We start from the raw sequence: 20,537 nt of genomic DNA on the forward strand, positions 1-20,537 counted from the left end.
GGAAAACAAATACATTGTGCTCTTGGATTCATGAAAAAGTATCTTTGCACAGAATGTGTTGTTCTACCCTTTTTGACCTTTTTGAATAATAATAATGAATACTAATATAGATGCCATTGCGCATGACTAAATATCTAAATCACTAGCACCGCCTCATCTATGCTTTATTAGCATTTGTTAACACCCTATATTTTATCTGTCTATAAAATGTGATTACCATAATAAAACTTGGGCCATTTCTCCAGACTTATAATCATGATACAATGTCTTATCTGTGTCAGTGACTTATAAGTGACGAGCTGGTAATACTGCAGATTCCAACTCTAGATATAATTTAAAAACCATCCTTTACCTGGGTTTTCGGCTTCTCTCCATAGAGAGAGGTCAACATATAAATTTAGACTTATCAAAGTCAATGGAAGCTGCAGGATTGGTCCTCCCACAGTTGCTATAACATGTTTTTTGTTTTCTGGACAGTGACACCTATTGTGTGTGTTCTGCTAAAACCTAACAGTCATTCTGTGCCCTGGCAAGAGCAAGTGATTTCAATGCACTAAGCATGTATGGGGTAGAAAGTCTTAAGAAGGTGGGAGTTTTCTGCTCAGTCAATCAATCCACTCTACTACAGGTCAGTATAAAGACCCCAGATGCAAGAAATAACTTGCACCCTGCATAAATTCTGGAAACAACATATAGGTTAGACCCAACAAAGCCCTTACTGCGGCCCTACAACAACCTCAAGAAACTTAGGTGTACCCTGTACCAAAGATGTTCTCTACCAGGAGTAGAAAGGACCACATCCTTCTATTGTAAAGGAAAAAAGTCATGCTATAGGAGGTATAAAAAGACTGGAAGTGTAACTGACAGAGAGACGTATAAAATTATACAGAAGGAGGCAAAGCAGATTATAGATGCTGCTAAAGCCTCAAAAGAGGGAGAAATGGCAAAATCTGTTAAGGAGAGGAATAAAACCTTCTTAAGGTGCCTTCACACATAACGACCCGTAGCGGAAAGCGTAGCTGCGAGTTTTGCAGTGCTCAAGTGCTTCACTCCCTGTCTTCTGCTCTGCTCAGCTTGTTGCATAAGGCCCAGTTCACACTGAGCAAAAACGGCGGAATTCAGTGGCGGACCTCTCCACCGCGGAATCCTGCCATGTTCAGTGTCCTGCAGTGAGTGAATAGGGTGGGCGTTTAGAAATACTAAACACTGGGGTGTGAGACGGATTCTGGGGGTGGGCCATAAGTATGGATACACCCTGATAAAATGGAAGTGGTTGCGGATATCTCCTTAGTGTTTGTGGCATATTAGTACATGAAAGGGGGAAATATTTGAGGCCGCGTGACGCCCATGGCGGCCATCTGCAAAGCCGCCATTTTGCATTCAACTTTACTTTTTTCAATGAGAAGGGGGTCATGTGATGGTGTGCTCATTTTTACATAGCTTTATTCATTATCGAGTTATTGACACGTTTCTTATTATTACAGCCATTAACATGCTGCAAAGGTAAACCATCAAATAGCATACAGACATTGTGTTTTTGTCTGGTTAATGCAGTACCCGGGTCATTGCAACAGACTTCAATGCAAGAAACCGTATCCACATCTCCCATGCCACTGCTCGCCAAATTTCATGCTACTGGTTCAGTGTTGGATAAGCCCAAATCTGGACGTATGAAAACTGTCACCAATGACCAAACATCAGTGGTTGTCCTGGCAGCATTAAGTATTTACAAAAGCCCACAGTGTAGCACGCAACGTATGTCCCTGGAGTGTGGCATCAGTCGAACGTTCATTGGATGAATGCTGGCAACACACAGATGGCACCTTTACAAGATCCAGCTCCTACAACATCTCACCGAGGATGATCCGGACCACTGTGTTAAATTTGGAGAGTGGGCGATGCAACAACTGGAACAGGACCCACAGTTTAAACATAAGGTTCTTTTCAGTAATGAAGCAAACTTTTATGTGAAGTTAACAAACAAAACCACTACTACTGGTCCTACAGTAACCCTCACTAGACAGATCCCTCTAAATGTGTTGGAACACAAACTGGTGGTGTGGTTTATGGGGTACAAAAGATAGTGGGGCCATTCTTCATCAATGGAATCCTAAATTCCTCTGGGTATCTGCAATTGCTACGTGATGATGTGTTTCCCTCTCTGTGCACTGCAGCTGGAACATTCCCTGAGTTCTTCCAGCAAGATGGTGCACCACCACATTACGGATATCAGGTGCAAACATTCCTTGTTTCCTGGAACAGTTTCCTGGAAAGTGGATTGGCCACTGAGGCCTAGTGGAATGGCCCCCAAGATCTCCGGATCTTGCTCCCTTGGTCTTCTATCTCTGGGGAGATTTGAAGGCTATGGTGTGCTTTATGTGGGGCACTTGAAACAATGGATACGGGAGGCCTGTGGTAGCATATCTTCTGCGATATTGCTCTTGGTGTGTCAAGAGTGGGAGAAGAGAATTGCATTGACAATTAAACACAATGGGCAGAACTTTAAGCACATCCTTTAGTGGGTCACTGTCATTGCTCCATGTGTCAATAACTCGATAATGAATAAAGCTACATTAAAAATGAGCACACCATTGTTTTTTTCGTGAAATTATGTGTTTGATGTGTGACATGACCCCCTTCCCATTGAACAAAGTTAAGTTGAATTAAAAATGGCGACTTTGCAGATGGCCGCCATGGGCGTCATCCGGCCTCAAACATTTTCCCCCTCCCATGTACTAATATGCCACAAACGGTAAGGTGATATCAGCAACCACTTCCATTTTTTCAGGGTGTATCCATACTTATGGCCCACCCTGTACCAAAAGGGGATACCTGTCAACTGGGGATACTATCTACAGGGGGGACTTGGCTACAGGGAGAAACGCTGGGGGGAGGGGGCTGCCTACTGGGGATACTAGTTATTGGGGGGACCTGTCTCCTGGGAATACTACCCACAGCAGGGGACCTAGCTACTGGGGATGCCACCTACAGGGGGGACCTGGCTAATGATATAAATAACTTACCTGAGTACTGTGGGAATTTATATATTGGGGAGACCTAGCTAATGGGGAAATTACATATGGGGAACCTACTTTGTTAGGGAAACTACTTACAGGGGCCACAGAGCTAACAAGGAAGAATAACTACCAGGGGGCGTAATGGGGAAAATATCCTAGTGGGACCACCTGTCTATCTATAGGAAGAACCTACTTACCTACCTAGCGGGGGAGACCTCGTAATCATTACTGTTTGGGGCATTATCACTGTTTGGGGAACTATATGTGATGAAAGGTTAGGAGAGAGCAGGCCGAAGAATTCAGAGCCTAAGATGTTTGTCTGGCAGGTTCTGCAGAGAGAAGTCATGGCTGGAAGACATTGTCTGGGTCGGATGGAGAAGAAAGGGTAAAGTAAAAGACGTCACTTGTAAGTCAATGGATGTAACTGCACTGTAATCTTTTATAGGGTTCATATGGTCTGTGGTGGTAATAGCAGTGATCATGGTGTAGCCATATCATAGCATTATGCAGGGTATCTCTGGTAATATGTTTCTGCATATAGACCATTTTGGGTAACATATTTTGGGTAATATAATGAATTTCAGGGGGTAGGGAACAGTGTATATTATATGAATCTCAGGGGGCACAGTTTAGGCCTATGAGAGCTGTAGTTATACATGGTAATTTTTTTTCTAAAGTGTGTAAACCTGATTTGGCAATTGGTAATTTGATTGGAAATAATTGATCTACATTGATAGAAATTGCTGCTCGCTGCGCAGAGGTGGCTGCACACAACAATAGTGACAGACAGCTTTCTCCCAGAGTACTGTATATTCTAAGGGACCCTGCTCTGTATAGTGATGTGGTGCGTCAGTGCTGGGGAAAACAGGAACTCCAGGTCTGTCAGGAACATTGGTGGCAGCAGACAGTTGATTGTTGCCTCTTACTGCTGCCACTCAACAAAAGTTGTTAAATAAACAAAAAGTATACATTTCTTTTAATGAAGTATACATTGTATACATGTATGTATTAACTTCACTCTCTGAAGCACCCTTTTAACCATCTACAAATGTCTCAAAAACAGTATGACAACTGCAGGTGACAGCTGTACCTATCCTCTTCTGTACAGCACTCTGTCACTCCATCCCACTCTTTAAAAGTTGTACATCTGATCGCTGGCCAGTTGTTACTATCTACTGGTTATTTATTGGTGGTCAACTAGTATAATTACTATCCAACTACGATGGCTATAGCTTGTAAGACAACATGCTTATTTACTAGTTTCATTTGTACCTGATTGTGCTGCAATCTAGTGGTCAAAAATGAAAACTGCAAGAGTTACGTAAATATATGGTGATCAAAAAATATTTTTTGTTCACAAATTTTTTTTTTTATATATATTTTTCTAGTTATATTCAAGCAGAAAATGGCAGCCTATGACCATGTTCACATTATGTTTTTTTCTGTCCTTTATTTGTTCTCAAAATTATAGTACGTCCGTCATTTCGCGTTTTCGCGTTCTTTTTTGAAGGTCAATTTAATTTAGTAGTAAAAACAGTAAAAAAAAAAAAAGTGCATGCACAACTTAAAATAACGTCTATTGTTTGCAAAATAATGACCATGAATAATTGTTATGGTCATTATTTTGACATCTGCGCAAACAGCGTCTATTATTTATTACACTGTGTGTTATGGGTTGCTGTCATTCCATTGACTTCAATTACTTAAATGAAAATTCGGAGACAACTGTTGCTATTTTAAAAAGAAAATGTGTAATTTCTTCTCTTTTTTTTACCATAGCCTTAGGGCCCATTCACACTACGGACATGTCAATTTTTTAAGTGGAGAGTGGAGGCGCGCAAGCCCTCCCATTCGAACAGATAGCAGGCAGGGTTCCGTGCAAAATTTCGGTGCCGATTCCATAGCGTGAAGGGGCCCTTAGACTAAGTACATGTTTTTACGGTCTCCCTAGGGATGCATCCAACTTCTTCAGCCACCACTATTCAAATTTCAATAAGACTCCAGCTTGCTTGAGTTGTGCTCATCTCTAATGGTGGTTTTACACAGGATGATAAATCGCTCGAAAAATCGTTTAATCAATTCGAACAAACGATTTTGATTGTTGAACGACTGTTGCTCACACGACGCGAGAAATCATTGGAAAAAATCGTTATAGTGGTCGTTTCTTGATCGTTTAGGCTGGTTGGATGTACATTCACACCAGTCAATTTTTATTTTTTTTTATTTTTGAAACTTGGAAGGCACCCTAATTAATATGTACCTGCTGGTATAGGTGTGCTTAAAGGTGTGGCTGAGTTTAGAGCACACCTACCCATTGAAAGCAGGTGTGCTGTCTGCTTTGTTGGTGTATTGCCTTCTAGGTAGTGGTCATCATGACTCTGCAGCAGAGAAGACATTTTGTGTATGAAATGTTGCAGTATGTTATTGAGACCGAAGAGGATTTGGAGCCAAAGGTGAAACGAAGACTTTGAAGTAAAGCCTGGCTTCAGAAACGTGACACTTATTCACACGCTGGTCTTATATCAGAGATTTGAGGGGAACTGGCCAGATGATTTTCGTAATTACTTGAGAATGTCGGAAGACTCTTTTGTGTATTTGTTAAATGCAGTGAAGCCGTTAATCTCACGGCAAAATACAGTTATGCGTGATGCCATACCTGCTGAGCAGAGATTAACGGCTACGTTACGCTATTTGGCCACTGGACGCACCGAGAAATAATCCCTGAGACTTGTCAGGCAATTGTTGCTGCTCTCCAGAAGGACTACTTGAATGTTGTGTTGTGGTTGTTGGAATGTGTTGATAGAAAGTGGGGCCCTGTTCATATCCAAACTTATGTTTGCTTTTTTTTCCATGTCCCCCTATTTTAGTTTTCACAGTTGCAGGAGGATTGGGAACACATTGCTAATGACTTAATGCTAAAATGGAACTTTCCAAATTGTGGGGGTGCTTTGGATGGAAAGCATGTGAGGATTACGCAGCCTGCAAAAAGTGGATCTTTTTTTTATAATTACAAAGGATATTTCAGTATAATTTTAATGGCTATTGTTTCTGCAAATTATGAGTTTTTAATAGATGTGGGGAGGAATGGACGAGTTTCTGACGGAGGAGTTTTTGACCGTACTAGGTTTGCACAATTGATGAAGAGTGGTGGTCTGCGGCTGCCTGATAACAGTAGGACAGTTGGAAATTTAAATTTTGTGTTTGTTGCCAATGAGGCTTTTCCGTTGTCACAGCATTTACTAAAGCCCTTCCCTTAGCGTTTGTTAAGGGATGACCGTACAATTTTTAACTACAGGTTTTCTAGAGCTAGACGAGTAGTTGAGAACACGCTTGGAATAATGTCAAATCGGTTTCGTGTATTCCATTCAGCTATTAATTTGTTGCCGTGGAAAATTGATCATGTAGTCCTAGCGTGTTGTATTTTGCATACATTTTTACGTAAAAATGACTCAACAGCTTATAGCCCACCATCCTTAATTGATTCCGAGAATCTTGAGACTCTTGAAGTAACCCTAGGAGAGTGGCATAGTGGTGTTGAGGCCATGCAGCGTCTGGCAAGCCGTGGTCGCCCACCAGCAGAAGCTACAATTTGTCGGGAGCAGTATTCTGCCTACTTTAATGGGGTTGGAGCTGTGGCCTGGCAGCGGGGTGTATTGTAGTGTTTTTTTGTTTGTTTTTTAATTAATTTGGTTCTTTTAAATTTTGTTTTTTTTTAATTTGCGAATTATTATATTCGTTAAATCGATTGAATTTTTTCGTTTATGCGAACAAAATATTTACATGAATTAAAACTGCGTCACTATCTAGAACTTCCGGTAACGAAGGCGGAAGTAGTTTTTTTTTTAACTGTTCGTTCGAAAATCCCCCTACCCGTATACTGGTAGCCTATGGACGCAATGTGGGGGCGTGGTTTGTTAGGCAAATACGTTACAAAGTAATAAGAGGGAGTTGGACTTGCCACAATGACATCGGAGGAGCGAAGACGTGCCTCACCTTGGGGCACCTCGGGGCACAAAGAGGTAGAGCATCTGGTGTTTATGATGGACTCCAACGATTATGATATGGTGCAGGCATCATACAAACATCCGAATGCTAGGAAGTTGCGAATAATTAGGCTCATAATTCGCTCATTACAACGTAAGTTCGGAATTCGCTGCAGTAAGGACCAACTGCAGAAAAAAGTGGTCCGACCTCAAGTTAAAGGAGCCAGACAAACTGCGTCAGATAAGGCGGGATATACGGCGTGGACAGAAAGGTAAATGCGTTTTTTTATGTGTATTTTAAAACTTATAGAAGTAGTTTTACTTATGCCATTTTTAAGGTCCATAGCAACATGTTTTTGTTTCTAACAGGGCCAGAACTCCACCTGCAGCAGCTATTCAGGCTGCTACGGGGCTCCTCAGATCATGGGGCCCGTGGTCTTGGCCCACCCAAACTGACCCACTGCAACACCCGGAGTCCAAGCAGCACTCCTTGTTGTGTAGTTTGCTGACTGACAATGTGAGAAGCCATAGCCTCCCCACCCTGTCAATCAGTCTTGACACCGGCTGCCAGCCTTCGGCTAGCAATCTCAAGAGTGTCCCGCACGATTACCAGTTGTAGGGAGTTTTTGCCCATAGCATTCACAATTAGCACTGAGTGTGTGCCGCCACGCCCGGAAGTTAAACTTTGTGTTGTCAGTACAATAATACCCCGCCTCCGTGGTACACACTTATCTCAGAGATTACGCTAACCGGGGCTTCATCATCAGGCAGAGGAAGAGGCAAAAATATACCCTAGACCAAGGTGTATAGGGTTATTTTTTTTTTTTAACTTGTAGGTTATATCTGCTGCCAAATTGGGGGCCTATACACAATAATGGGGGCTATAGGGGGATAAGCACAATATGCCTATCTATATGGAGGGATTCAAAATACTTGTGCCTATGTGGGGCAATTGGTACGACTGGGGGCTTTATTGGGGATTGGGATACACAATACTGGTGGCTATATGGGGGGAATGTCAATACTAGTGGCTATATGAGTGATGGGGACGTCCAATATTGATGGCTATATGGGGGTCTGCAAAATAACAATATATGTATGGGAAATGGGCAATCTCAAAACTGCAGGTAAGGCTGGGTTCACACTGCGTTGTTGCAATCGTTTTTTTTTCATCTGTTTTTTGAAAAAAAATGGATTGCAAAAACGGATAGATTTGTGTGCATCCGTTTTGATCCGTTTTTCCATTCCATTTTCTATTATTAAAAAAGGATCAAAACGGATCCGTTTTTTTTTGACTCACACAAAAACGTTGCTGACACTATTTTTTTTGTCCCTTAAAACAAGCGGATCCATTAAACGGATGCTAAAAACGCAGTGTGAACCCAGCCTTATAGGAGAAATGCACAATGCTATATGGGTGCTATATTGGGGATGGGGATTCTCAACACTGGGGTTTATATAGGGGATGGGCATACAAAACACTTGGGGCCTTACTATAGTGGAGATGCGCAACACTGGGGTCAACCTCTGGGGGGGATGGTGATGGCCAACACTGGGGGCCATCCTATATAGGGTCTGGGGATGTTGAAAATCTTTAATGGGATGTAGCCAGAGTGGCAATTTAGGAATGCGACTAGGGGGCATCTATAAGGGTTACTACACTTGGGGAAACACTACAGAGATAGTTAATATATGCGGATTACACAGAGGGGATCATAAACTATCGAGCATAGCTAGGGAAGCTTGTCTCTCCATCTAGTGCAATACAACATCTGTAGGATTGACTGTCTACACAAGATGAGAATTCAAGTTTTGCATAAGCAGAAGACCTAAGATTCCTTATCCCTGTTAAAAAGGATGCACAAAGGATTACCTAGAGGGGGGGAACATCCTATAGGAGCTGCTCATGGAAATATGTATATGGAGTAATGCACTATAGACAGTTCATTTACTGTATACACAGAGGGTTATTTAGTTTTGTAATAAGTTATGAGCATTAATGCCTTGCTGACAGTCATGTAATGGCTCAGGGCATACGTTTTTAACAAAAATAAAACGTACATTTTGATAATACCTTCCCTGTAAGTTACTTTATATAAATGCTGTGTAATGATTAAGCGCTACCGCACTGATGGCGAGCTTGTTGCAGTTCCGTTGTAATGGTTGGTTGAGGTGGGGGAGGGGGGAAGTGGAGGGTAGAGGGGGAAGTGGTAGGGGGCCACAATCAAATGTAAGCTATGTTGCCCTGCCATTCCTAGATAGGCCCTATTTTTAGAAGATTCATTGCCCATAGTTTTTTGTTGTTTTTTTTTTACTCAGTTTCCTGTATCTCTGTGAGCAGTCTTTGTATAAATTTCTTTGATCACCCTTTAGTTTTGGTGTGGTAATAGCAGGTGGTAGTATTTTTTTTGTTTGAAATTAGTAAAATTTTTGAAATAATAGCATAATTAACCCCTTAGCGACCCATGACGTATCTGATACGTCATGGTGCAGCGGGGGGTGTTCTGAACGGCACTGATCCCGGCTGACATGTGCAGCCGGGCAGTGCCTCTATTAGCCGGCGCGGGTCCCGTTGCCGCGACGGCTAATAAAGCCTCTAAGTGCAGCTGTCAAACCTGACAGCTGCACTTAGATGCTTAGATAAACACATCCCTGATGTCTAGTGGGACGGATCTCCGGTAATATCTATATGGAAGGTACTGCAGCAACGGCTAGGAAAATTTTGCATGTGTGGTGCTAGCAATGTTCCGCATCTGAAGATTGCACACTATTACCCTGGTGGACCAACCCAATTCTCAATTAGCTTATACTTATTATTGGTTTGGATGGCACTACATAAAAGGCTTTGCCAACGATAAACAAATTATGGCTGATTTTTGCAATCGCAACAATGCTGTGATTTTTACACAATGTTCACATAGTCTTATTAATCATGTACACTTTCAGTATACTGACAGATTTGTTAACAAAAAATGATTATTTCAATATATAACTTAAGACTCACATAGCATTACAAGCCATGTATGTATTATAATTGTGTTAGAACTATAGTTTGATCAGTCTTATCTGATTCCTGGTTTTAGTATTTATCTAATATTACATTTCATGATTAATACAGTGTTCTGATCATCTACTATTAGTAGGTATATTGAACAAATTGTCAACACACACCTTCATAAAATTTTAGAGAAATTGGCTGATTTTATGCAAACATCCACAATGGCAGCCAGTTTTGTAATGTGGACTAGTACTGCATTGTGTTTTTAAGTCAGGGAAACTTTAATAAAACTTAAAAATTTTTGTGTAGTTAAAATCAAAATACTATTCTGACTGCCTTTTTAAGTTTTAAACTAGAATCGATAATAGTACGTGTCAAAGCCTATGTTGGCCCACATCTGACCTCACTTCCAAGAATCACATAGAGTCTTGTATTTGTGCTAAAAATATTTAGTGTGCTTAGATATTTGCGCATCCTAGTAAGTATTATTAATTAATTACACGTTATATTTACATACGGGTCGCATTGGGAAACCGGTCACAGAATAACCTTTGCTCAAAGAACTTTCTAGTAATTCTACCACATTAGACAGAGATAACACATCTGGTTAGTTTTTCATCTACAACTCTTCATCTACAATTTTAACCCCTTAACGACTGCAGCGTAAGTGTACGCCCCCAAAACCCGTGCCTTAACGCAAATGGGCGTACATTTACGCCCGCGGTTTCCACGCAGCGATCGGGGAAGATGGCCTGCTATAATGTATAGCAGGCCATCCCTGCTTGTCGCCACGGGGGATGATTAACCCCTCCCGTGCTGACGATCGCCGCTATTGGCTGATGGCCCGGAAAGCAATGGCGGTCGGTGCTGTCCGAGAACGGCACCGAACGCCATTACTGTTAAAAGTAATGGTGGCCACGGTGCCACGTCCCGATCACGGCGATATAAGTACCCCATGAAAGGGTTAAATACCTGCTATGGACACCTCAGCTAGGTAGTTGAGGTGTCCAGAGCAGGTATTGACCCATACTCACCTGATCCAGCGTCGCGTCTTCCGGGTCCTCGTCTTCGTCGGCGTCTTCGTCTTTTTCCGGCGGTTCCCATCGGCAATCATCAGCTCCAGCGTCGTCAAACTTCGGCTTTTTCCGGAATTTGCGTTCTACTGCCCCCTAGCGGCTGATAAGTGTATATAATACACATATCAGTAGCTATAGGGTTGAAGAAAGTTTATTTTTTTCCAATTTTAATTTTTTTCTATTTTCTGCAGCGGTGTAAGTGCGCCGCTGATCAGCAACTCCTCCTTTTTGACATAGGGTGTTTTTTTCCTATATCCTACAGCCACGGTCTGCTTATAAGTGCCGCACATAAGTCCAGCATTTATTGGCAACTCCTTTCTTGGCGTAGGTTTTTTTTTTTTATACTTAATGTTAAAAAAAAACATGTAAAAAACACCATTACACTACACGGAATAAAGTTTTACACTACACATTTACATACCCCATATACTAGTCCCCGCATAAAGATGGCCCCCAGGGTGTTTTCGGCGTCGGACGCATACTTTATTATTGCCTCCGACACTGAAACAGCCAGTGAGGATGAATCCTGATGATCCTCCAGTGACGTGTCTTTTCCGCCAGTACCGTCCCATTAAGAGATGACGGTATGGCGTTAAATTCTACAAAGTCTGTGAGAGTACCTCAGGGTACACTTACAGATTTAGCGTACGTGCACACTGTGGAATGGCGAAAGATAACTCTTTGTGCATTCCGCAGCTGGCACCCGCCGGTGGACTGATGCGGGCGCGCGTCTTCACCCTTGTCATAGACTCCATTCTATGAATGAACACGTTCATTCTTTGGACAGAGGGCAGAATCCGCCCGTGCATAGAATGGAGTGTGACACGACCGGAGACGCACGCCTGCATCAGTCCGCCGGTGGGTGCCAGCTGCGGAATGCACAAAGGGTTATCCTTCGCCATTCCGCAGTGTGCACGTACCCTTAGAGTGTATGAGGGAAGAGACACCCGAATCCAGCCCCCAGATGCCCCCCCCCACCCATCTCCGAGTTAGTGGGGAGATCATTCGGGAACTGATCTTCCCACTGCTGGATAAAGGTTACCACCTGTACGGGGATAACTTTTATACCAGCACCCCCCTCTTCCGGTCCCTCGCGTCCCGAGCTTCTGTAGCTTGCGGCACAATCCAAAAATATCAGAAGTAGTAATAGAGCCCTAATATTTAGCAGCCATGGAGTAGACCCAGCGCTTCTGGATATGAAGGACCGTGTATCGCACCAGGGCAACATTTTCCAGGTGACGTCCCCCACACTGGAAAACAGGAGACCCCAGAAGAAGTGCAGAGTGTGGCGTAACGGGGATCAGGAAGGAAACCATTTTCCAGTGTGACGCCTGTCCTGATCACCACGGCCTCTGCATACAGGGTCGCTTCAAGGCGCACCACACGTCATTGGGGTTCTACATTGTCTAAATTCTGTCTCTTATTCCTATTTCAGGGGTCACGTTGATCCAGGGATTATTCTGATCGCATTATGGAGTTGGGAAGGAATTTTTTTCCAGTGATGAGGCTACTGTCGTCTGCCTTATGAGGGTTGTTTGCCTTCCTCTGGATCAACACAGGTTGAATTTGATGGACACCTGTCATTTTCAACCTTATAAACTAATAATTGGCCTAATACCCCCAAAATAAATTAAAATTGTCCCTTTTTCCCAGCTAAATAGGTATGGCCGCCATTCCCATTAGAGACTTGCCATGAGCGCACATATAATTCTAAATGTTTCTTCTAATAATGCTATTGTGATAACATAATTAGAAGAAACATTTGATGTTTTCATTAAAGTAAAGTGATGATTAGTACAGAAAGCTCTATTGCCGGCATATGAATTAACGGCTTATGAAGCTTCCTGTACTAATTAATATTTAAATAATAAAACACATTTTCGATTAAATAAATTCAGTTTCGTTGGTCAATAATTTAATTCTAACGAATCCATCATTGTGCAATTAAATATACTGTCAAAAAATAAATATATATATAAATATACATTTATTTATATATCTATTTATTTTAACAGTATATTTAATTGCCAAATGATGGATTCGTTAGAATTAAATTATTGACCAACGAAAGGGACTTTATTACAAAGAGAATGTGTTTTATTAATTTAATATATTAACTATTAGAGGCATCGGCATTCGGCATCATTGCCGGCTATTTTTGAAGTACTCCTTACGGACCGCCTGTCAATCCTCGGCCGCATGTCCAGCCGCAAACAATGGTCTTGTTTATTTTTTACGGGTCCGTTTACGATCGGGCCGTAGATTCATACATAGTGTGCACTGTGCAGCCGCATATCCTATACTTTCCAGCGTACGCATGAACCACCAAAAATACCGCCGCACAATTACAGCCGCAAATACAGCCGCACAGTTACATAGTCTGAACCTCGCCTAAATGTATAAAAAGCTACACAAGTAGAGCATCTTAAAATGTTTGTATAAGGGTTACTACCAGTTGCTGCAAAACAACCTGATATGTTTTTTCCACATGTAAGGGCCACAGGACACCAGTGGTTTTGTTATCTGAATAATTTTTTGGTACCGTTAACATTTGTAAATCTTGACACTATGAAAATTTAAGTTGCACACCATTTTAATCTACACTATTTACAGACTACTGTGTTTGCATTCTGCTACTTTGTAGTAATAGATGGTGTTTGTAGATTATGCATGTTTTACAAGTAGAGATGAGCGAATCTCGAGCATGCTCGAGTACATCCGAACCCGAACTTTCAGCATTTGATTAGCGGTGGCTGCTGAAATTGGATAAAGCCCTAAGTCTATGGGGAAAACATGGATATAGTCATTGGCTGTATCCATGTTTTCCAGACAACCGTAGAGCTTTATCCAACTTCAGCAGCCCCAGCTAATCAAATGCCGATCGTTCAGGTTCGGATGGACTCGAGCATGCTCAAGGTTCGCTCAAATCTATGCATGCATACATGCATCTTGAAGGTGTGTTATACTGCAAATCTGACATATGTGGCCTTTAGTGATGAGCGAGTACTAAAATGCTCGGGTGCTCGTTACTTGAACCGAATATCTCCCGATACTCGAATGCTCGTTTCGAGTAACGAACCCCATTGAAGTCAATGGGAGACTCGAGCATTTTTTGAGGGGACTCAGGTTTGGTAGAGGGAAGGTCGTGTGAAAACCTGTCAACCTCAGAAATTGATGGAAACATAACGGAAATGGACAGCATGTATGCATGCCTCTGAGGCTGCCTAATGGCACCATTATGCCTAATTCTGTGCAACAGCCTGGTTAAAACAGAGGTAGGCATATGGACCACCCAAAAACTCAGCCTGACACAGCATGGCAGTGAGAACACAGGGAACCATTAAAACAGAGGTAGCTTATCAGGAACCACCCAAAAATTCAGCCTGACACAGCATAGCGGTGAGGACAGAGTGAACAAGGTAGAATCGGTAGCCAGTCAGCCTTCCAAAAATTATACCAGACCTAGCATGGCAGTGAGCTCACAGAGAACCATTAAGAGTGAGTGAGGAAGAAAGTGAGCCTCCCCAAAATTAGGCCAAACACTGCATGGCATTGAGCACACAGAGAACTGCCGGGATCAGCAGTAGCCAACATGGAGGCCAGGCAGGAGCAACAGTAGTTAACATGGAGGCCAGGCAGGCCTTTTTTGAGCACATAACCACATATTGCAATGGTTTAAATAGTCCTATAATTTTTTTTTTTGTTTGTTTATCAAATAGATGTGCAATTTACTATAAGCAGAGATCCAACTTCCTCAACCATACCAAATGTGCAGTTGTAGCAATTATAAAGGTCAAGTGTACGGCTGATATTTATATGACCCAAGCAAATGATTAAAGGGGCAGCCTCCGGTAATATCTATATGGAAGGTACTGCAGCGACAGCTAGGAAAATTTTGCATGTGTGGTGCTTGCAACGTTCCGCATCTGAAGATACCGTTCATTTTCTAAGATTGCACACTATTACCCTGGTGGACCAACCCAATTCTCAATTAGCTTATACTTTTTATAATCTTTTCCAAACTAATTTTTTAACTTAGTAACTCAATGACACTTAAACTTCCTATCTGGTTTGTCGACTCACATAACCCCGACTGAGCCTCAATACTAATGTTATTTAGGGCCATTGGATGGCACTACATAAAAGGCTATGCCAACGATACACAAATTATGGCTGATTTTTGCAACAATGCTGTGATTTTTACACAATGTTCACATAGTCTTATTAATCATGTACACTTTCAGTATACTGACAGATTTGTTAACAAAAAATTATTATTTCAATATATAACTTAAGACTCACATAGCATTACAAGCCATGTATGTATTATAATTGTGTTAGAACTATAGTTTTATCAGTCTTATCTGATTCCTGGTTTTAGTATTTATCTAATATTACATTTCATGATTAATACAATGTTCTGATCATCTACTATTAGGCTATGTTCACACTACGTAAAATAACGGCCGTTGTCCACACCACAAAACTACGGCCGTTGAATTCACACTACGTGAAAAATAAACATGTCAATTATTTCCGGCCGGTAATACTGCAACAGCGGCTGTGGATTTCAATGCGGCCGCGAAGGTAAAACTTATATCTGCCGAATTAAACTTGATTTTGATGTAAAAAAAAATCTGAGTGGTTTCTCGGGCTGGGCGCAGTATTTAAAGTAAATGACCTGTTTCATCCCGTTTATAATCATGCTAGGAATCAAAATTAAACAAACAAGTAAGTAATTCTACGGCCGTTGTTTTGGCCTCAAAATAACGGCCGTTGAAAATAACGGGCGTTATTTTACGCAGTGTGAACATAGCCTTATGTAACGCCTGGAGTAATGGATCCACTGGACCGTCACTAGCGATAGCACTAACCTCACCAGGGAGCGGAGTCTAAGGGGCCGCTGGTTTTCACCAGAGCCCGCCGTAAGGCGGGATGGACTTGCTGCGGCAGGCGACCCCCAGGTCGCTACCCCTGGCTTGGTTGCTAGTGACGGCAGGCGAGGCGTGGCAGGAGCAGTAGGCAGGAGATAGTGCAGGCAGAGGACTGTAGATGTGCTCGCAGGTGGCAGACAGGACTCAGGAACAATGGGAAGGCAGCGGGCAAGGACTAGGGACAAGGACTGAAGACAGGAACAAGGGACAAGGACTAAGGTCAGGAACAACAGGGAGCTGGGCCAAACGCTATGGGAAGCATGTAGAGGCTCCAACACCTGTAGTGGGGCAGGGCTGGAATTTATAGGGAGTGATTGTGTGCATACAACAATTAGGGGCGGACTGGCCCTTTAAATCTGAGACAGCCGGCACAATGCAGTACTAAAGGGAAACTTTAATAAAACTTAAAAATTTTTGTGTAGTTAAAATCAAAATACTATTCTGACTGCCTTTTTAAGTTTTAAACTAGAATCCATAATAGTACGTGTCAAAGCCTATGTTGGCCCACATCTGACCTCACTTCCAAGAATCACAGAGTCTTTTGTATTTGTGCTAAAAATATTTAGTGTGCTTAGATATTTGCGCATCCTAATAAGTATTATTAATTTACACATTATATTTACATACAGGTCGCATTGGGAAACCGGTCACAGAATAACCTTTGCTCAAAGAACTTTCTAGTAATTCTGCCACATTAGACAGAGATAACACATCAGGTTAGTTTTTCATCTATAGTACCTTTACAAATGTGTAAATCTTTCTACAATTTTAAGCATGTCTTTGTAAACAATACAATTTGTTGAAATGTCAACTTAACTCCGAATAATGTTTAGCAGACACTTTACAAATATACCATCCACACTTATTTTAACCCCTTCAAGACTAAGCCTATTTGGGCCTTAATGACCAGGCTCATTTTTCAAAATCTGACCTGTCTCACTTTATGCGCTTATAGCTCAGTGATGCTTTATTGTATGCTAGCGATTCTGAGATTATTTTTTCGTCACATATGGCACTTTATATTAGTGGCAAAATTTGGTCACTACTTTGTGTGTTTTTTGTGAAAAACATCAAAATAACATGAAAAATTGAAAAAATTTGCATTTTATGAACTTTCAAATTCTCTGCTTCTAAAAAAAGAAAGTCGTATCACATAAATTAGTTACTAAGTCACATTATCAATATGTCCTCTTTATTCTGGCATAATTTCATAAACATATTTTACTTTTTTAGGGTGTTACAGGGCTTAGAAATTTATCAGCAAATTATCACATTTTCGTGAAAGTTTCCAAAACTGACTTTTTTAGGGACCAGTTCTTTTTTTAAGTTGAATTAGGAGGCTTGTATACTGGAAACCCCCATAAGTGACCCCATTTTTGGAAACTAGACACCTTAAAGAATTAATCTAGGGGTATAATGAGCATTTTAACCCTACAGGGGCTAGAGGAAAGTATTCACCATAAGGCTAGGTTCACACTATGTAACTGTGCGGCTGTATTTTTTATGCGGCTGTAAATGTGCGGATGAAACTCCGGCCGTGGGAAAAAATAGACATGCGGCTCAAAACATACGGTCATTTACTTTGAAATCTGGTTCAACTAAAAATAACAAATAAAATCTTAAGAAAGTGATGCAAACACCTCTGGATGCATCTGGGAAAGCAGGGAACACAGTTTACATGAATTGCTATTACCGGGGTTTGCGATCCTCTGCACTAATGCCGATGTCTCTCATGGTTAATCTATTAAAATAATAAAACACATTTTCGTTGTAATAAAGTGCCTTTCGTTGTTCAATAATTAAATTTAAACTAATCCATCATTTTGCAATTAAATATACTGTTAAAATAAATAGATATATAAATAAATGTATATTTATATATATATTTATTTTTTGACAGTATATTTAATTGCACAATGATGGATTCGTTAGAATTAAATTATTGACCAACGAAACTGAATTTATTTCAACGAAATTGTGTTTTATTAATTAAATATTAATTAGTACAGGAAGCTCCATAAGCCGTTAATTCATATGCCGGCAATAGAGCTTTCTGTACTAATCATCACTTTACTTTAATGAAAACATCAAATGTTTCTTCTAATTATGTTATGACAATAGCATTATTAGAAGAAACATTTAGAATTATATGTGCGCTCAGCTGATTGGCTGATCGGCTGAGCGCACATATAATGAGCCGGTCCGCAGCACAATGACTTCATTGTGCTGCGGACCAGCGAAGAGGACACATCGGGGTGAGTATAGAGCTCTCCCCACCCCCTCCCCAGCACTGCACCCCTCCCAGCAAGGAAGGGGGGGTCAGTTAACCCCTTCCTTGCTGGGATGGGTGCAGTCTGACATCAGTCTGGCCCCCAAGGGGTTAAGGGGGATGCGATACATCCTCCCTTAACCCCTTGGGGGCCAGACTGTAAGCAGCGATCTGTAAAGATGCTGCATACTGTAAGGAGCACAACACCGCCCACAATGATGGGTGTTGTGCTCCTGTTTGTGTGTTTTTTGTGTGTTTCTCCCTTTTTGTTTTTCAGATATTGGTATCCTGTGGATTACGTCGGATTCCGTGGACTACGTCGATGACCAGCGTTTTTTTAATGTTTTTTTTTTAATAAAATGGTCAATGAGGGGTGTGGGAGGTGTTTTTATTTGAATAAAAAAATTTTTTAACTTGTGTCTTGTCTTTATTTCTTTACTTTATAGACTTAGTAGTGGAAGCCGTCTAATAGACGGAATCCATTACTAAGTTGGGGCCTAGTGTTAGCCGGTATAAAATGGCTAACACTAACCCCCTATTATTACCCCAGTACCCAATGCCACCAGGGGTACTGGGAAGAGCCGGGTGCCAGTGGTCCCGGAGCGTCAAAATTGGCGCTCCTGGACCGAGCGGCGGCAGGCTGGTAAGATTTAGGCTGGGGAGGGCCTAAAACAATGGCTCTTCCCACCCTGGTGTTACCAGGCTGCTGTCGTTTGTTTTTTAACCCGGCTGGTTATAAAAATAGGGGGGACCCTATGCGTTTTTTTTTAAATAAATAATTTAAAAAAAAACGCATAGGGTCCCCCCTATTTTTATAACCAGCCGGGTTAAAAACCAAACGACAGCAGCCTGGTAACACCAGGGCGGGAAGAGCCATTGGTTTAGGCCCTCCCCAGCCTAAATCTTACCAGCCTGCTGCCGCCCGGTCCAGGAGCGCCAATTTTGACGCTCCGGGACCACTGGCACCCGGCTCTTCCCAGTACCCCTGGTGGCATTGGGTACTGGGGTAATAATAGGGGGTTAGTGTTAGCCATTTTATACCGGCTAACACTAGGCCCCAACTTAGTAATGGATTCCTTCTATTAGACGGCTTCCACTACTAAGTCTATAAAGTACAGAAATAAAGACAAGACACAAGTTAAAAAATTTTTTTATTCAAATAAAAACACCCCCACACCCCTCATTGACCATTTTATTAAAAAAAAAAACAAAAAAAAACGCTGGTCATCGACATAGTCCACGTAATCCGACGTAATCCACAGGATACCGATATCTGAAAAACAAAAAGGGAGAAACACACAAAAAACACACAAACAGGAGCACAACACCCTTCATTGTGAGCGGTGTTGTGCACCTTACAGTATGCAGCATCTTTACAGATCGCTGCTTACAGTCTGGCCCCCAAGGGGTTAAGGGAGGATGTATTGCATCCCCCTTAACCCCTTGGGGGCCAGACTGATGTCGGACTGCACCCATCCCAGCAAGGAAGGGGTTAACTGACCCCCCCCTTCCTTGCTGGGAGGGGTGCAGTGCTGGGGAGGGGGTGGGGAGAGCTCTATACTCACCCCGATGTGTCCTCTTCGCTGGTCCGCAGCACAATGAAGTCACTGTGCTGCGGACCGGCTCATTATATGTGCGCTGAGCCGATCAGCCAATCAGCTCAGCGCACATATAATTCTAAATGTTTCTTCTAATAATGCTATTGTGATAACATAATTAGAAGAAACATTTGATGTTTTCATTAAAGTAAAGTGATGATTAGTACAGAAAGCTCTATTGCCGGCATATGAATTAACGGCTTATGGAGCTTCCTGTACCAACTAATATTTAATTAATAAAACACATTTTCATTGAAATAAATTCAGTTTCGTTGGTCAATAATTTAATTCTAACGAATCCATCATTGTGCAATTAAATATACTGTCAAAAAATAAATATTTATATAAATATACATTTATTTATATATCTATTTATTTTAACAGTATATTTAATTGCAAAATGATGGATTCGTTAGAATTAAATTATTGACCAATGAAAGGGACTTTATTACAAAGAGAATGTGTTTTATTAATTTAACCCCTTCGTGCTGCAGCTAGTTTGGGCCTTAATGACCAGGCTAATTTTTCAAAATCTGACCTGTCTCACTTTATGCTCTTATAGCTCAGTGATGCTTTAACGTATGCTAGCGATTCTGAGATTGTTTTTTCGTCACATATGGCACTTTATGTTAGTGGCAAAATTTGGTCACTACTTTGTGTGT

The 20,537-nt window shown here is 41.6% G+C and overlaps 1 pseudogene; it reads left to right on the forward strand.

Moving 5' to 3' along the window:
- Positions 1-5,389: 5,389 nt before the first annotated feature.
- Positions 5,390-6,676, forward strand: LOC138786545 (uncharacterized; annotated as a pseudogene).
- The last annotated feature ends 13,861 nt before the right edge of the window (positions 6,677-20,537 follow it).

Source organism: Dendropsophus ebraccatus, chromosome 3, assembly GCF_027789765.1.
Source record: "Dendropsophus ebraccatus isolate aDenEbr1 chromosome 3, aDenEbr1.pat, whole genome shotgun sequence".
Classification (NCBI taxonomy): domain Eukaryota; kingdom Metazoa; phylum Chordata; class Amphibia; order Anura; family Hylidae; genus Dendropsophus; species Dendropsophus ebraccatus.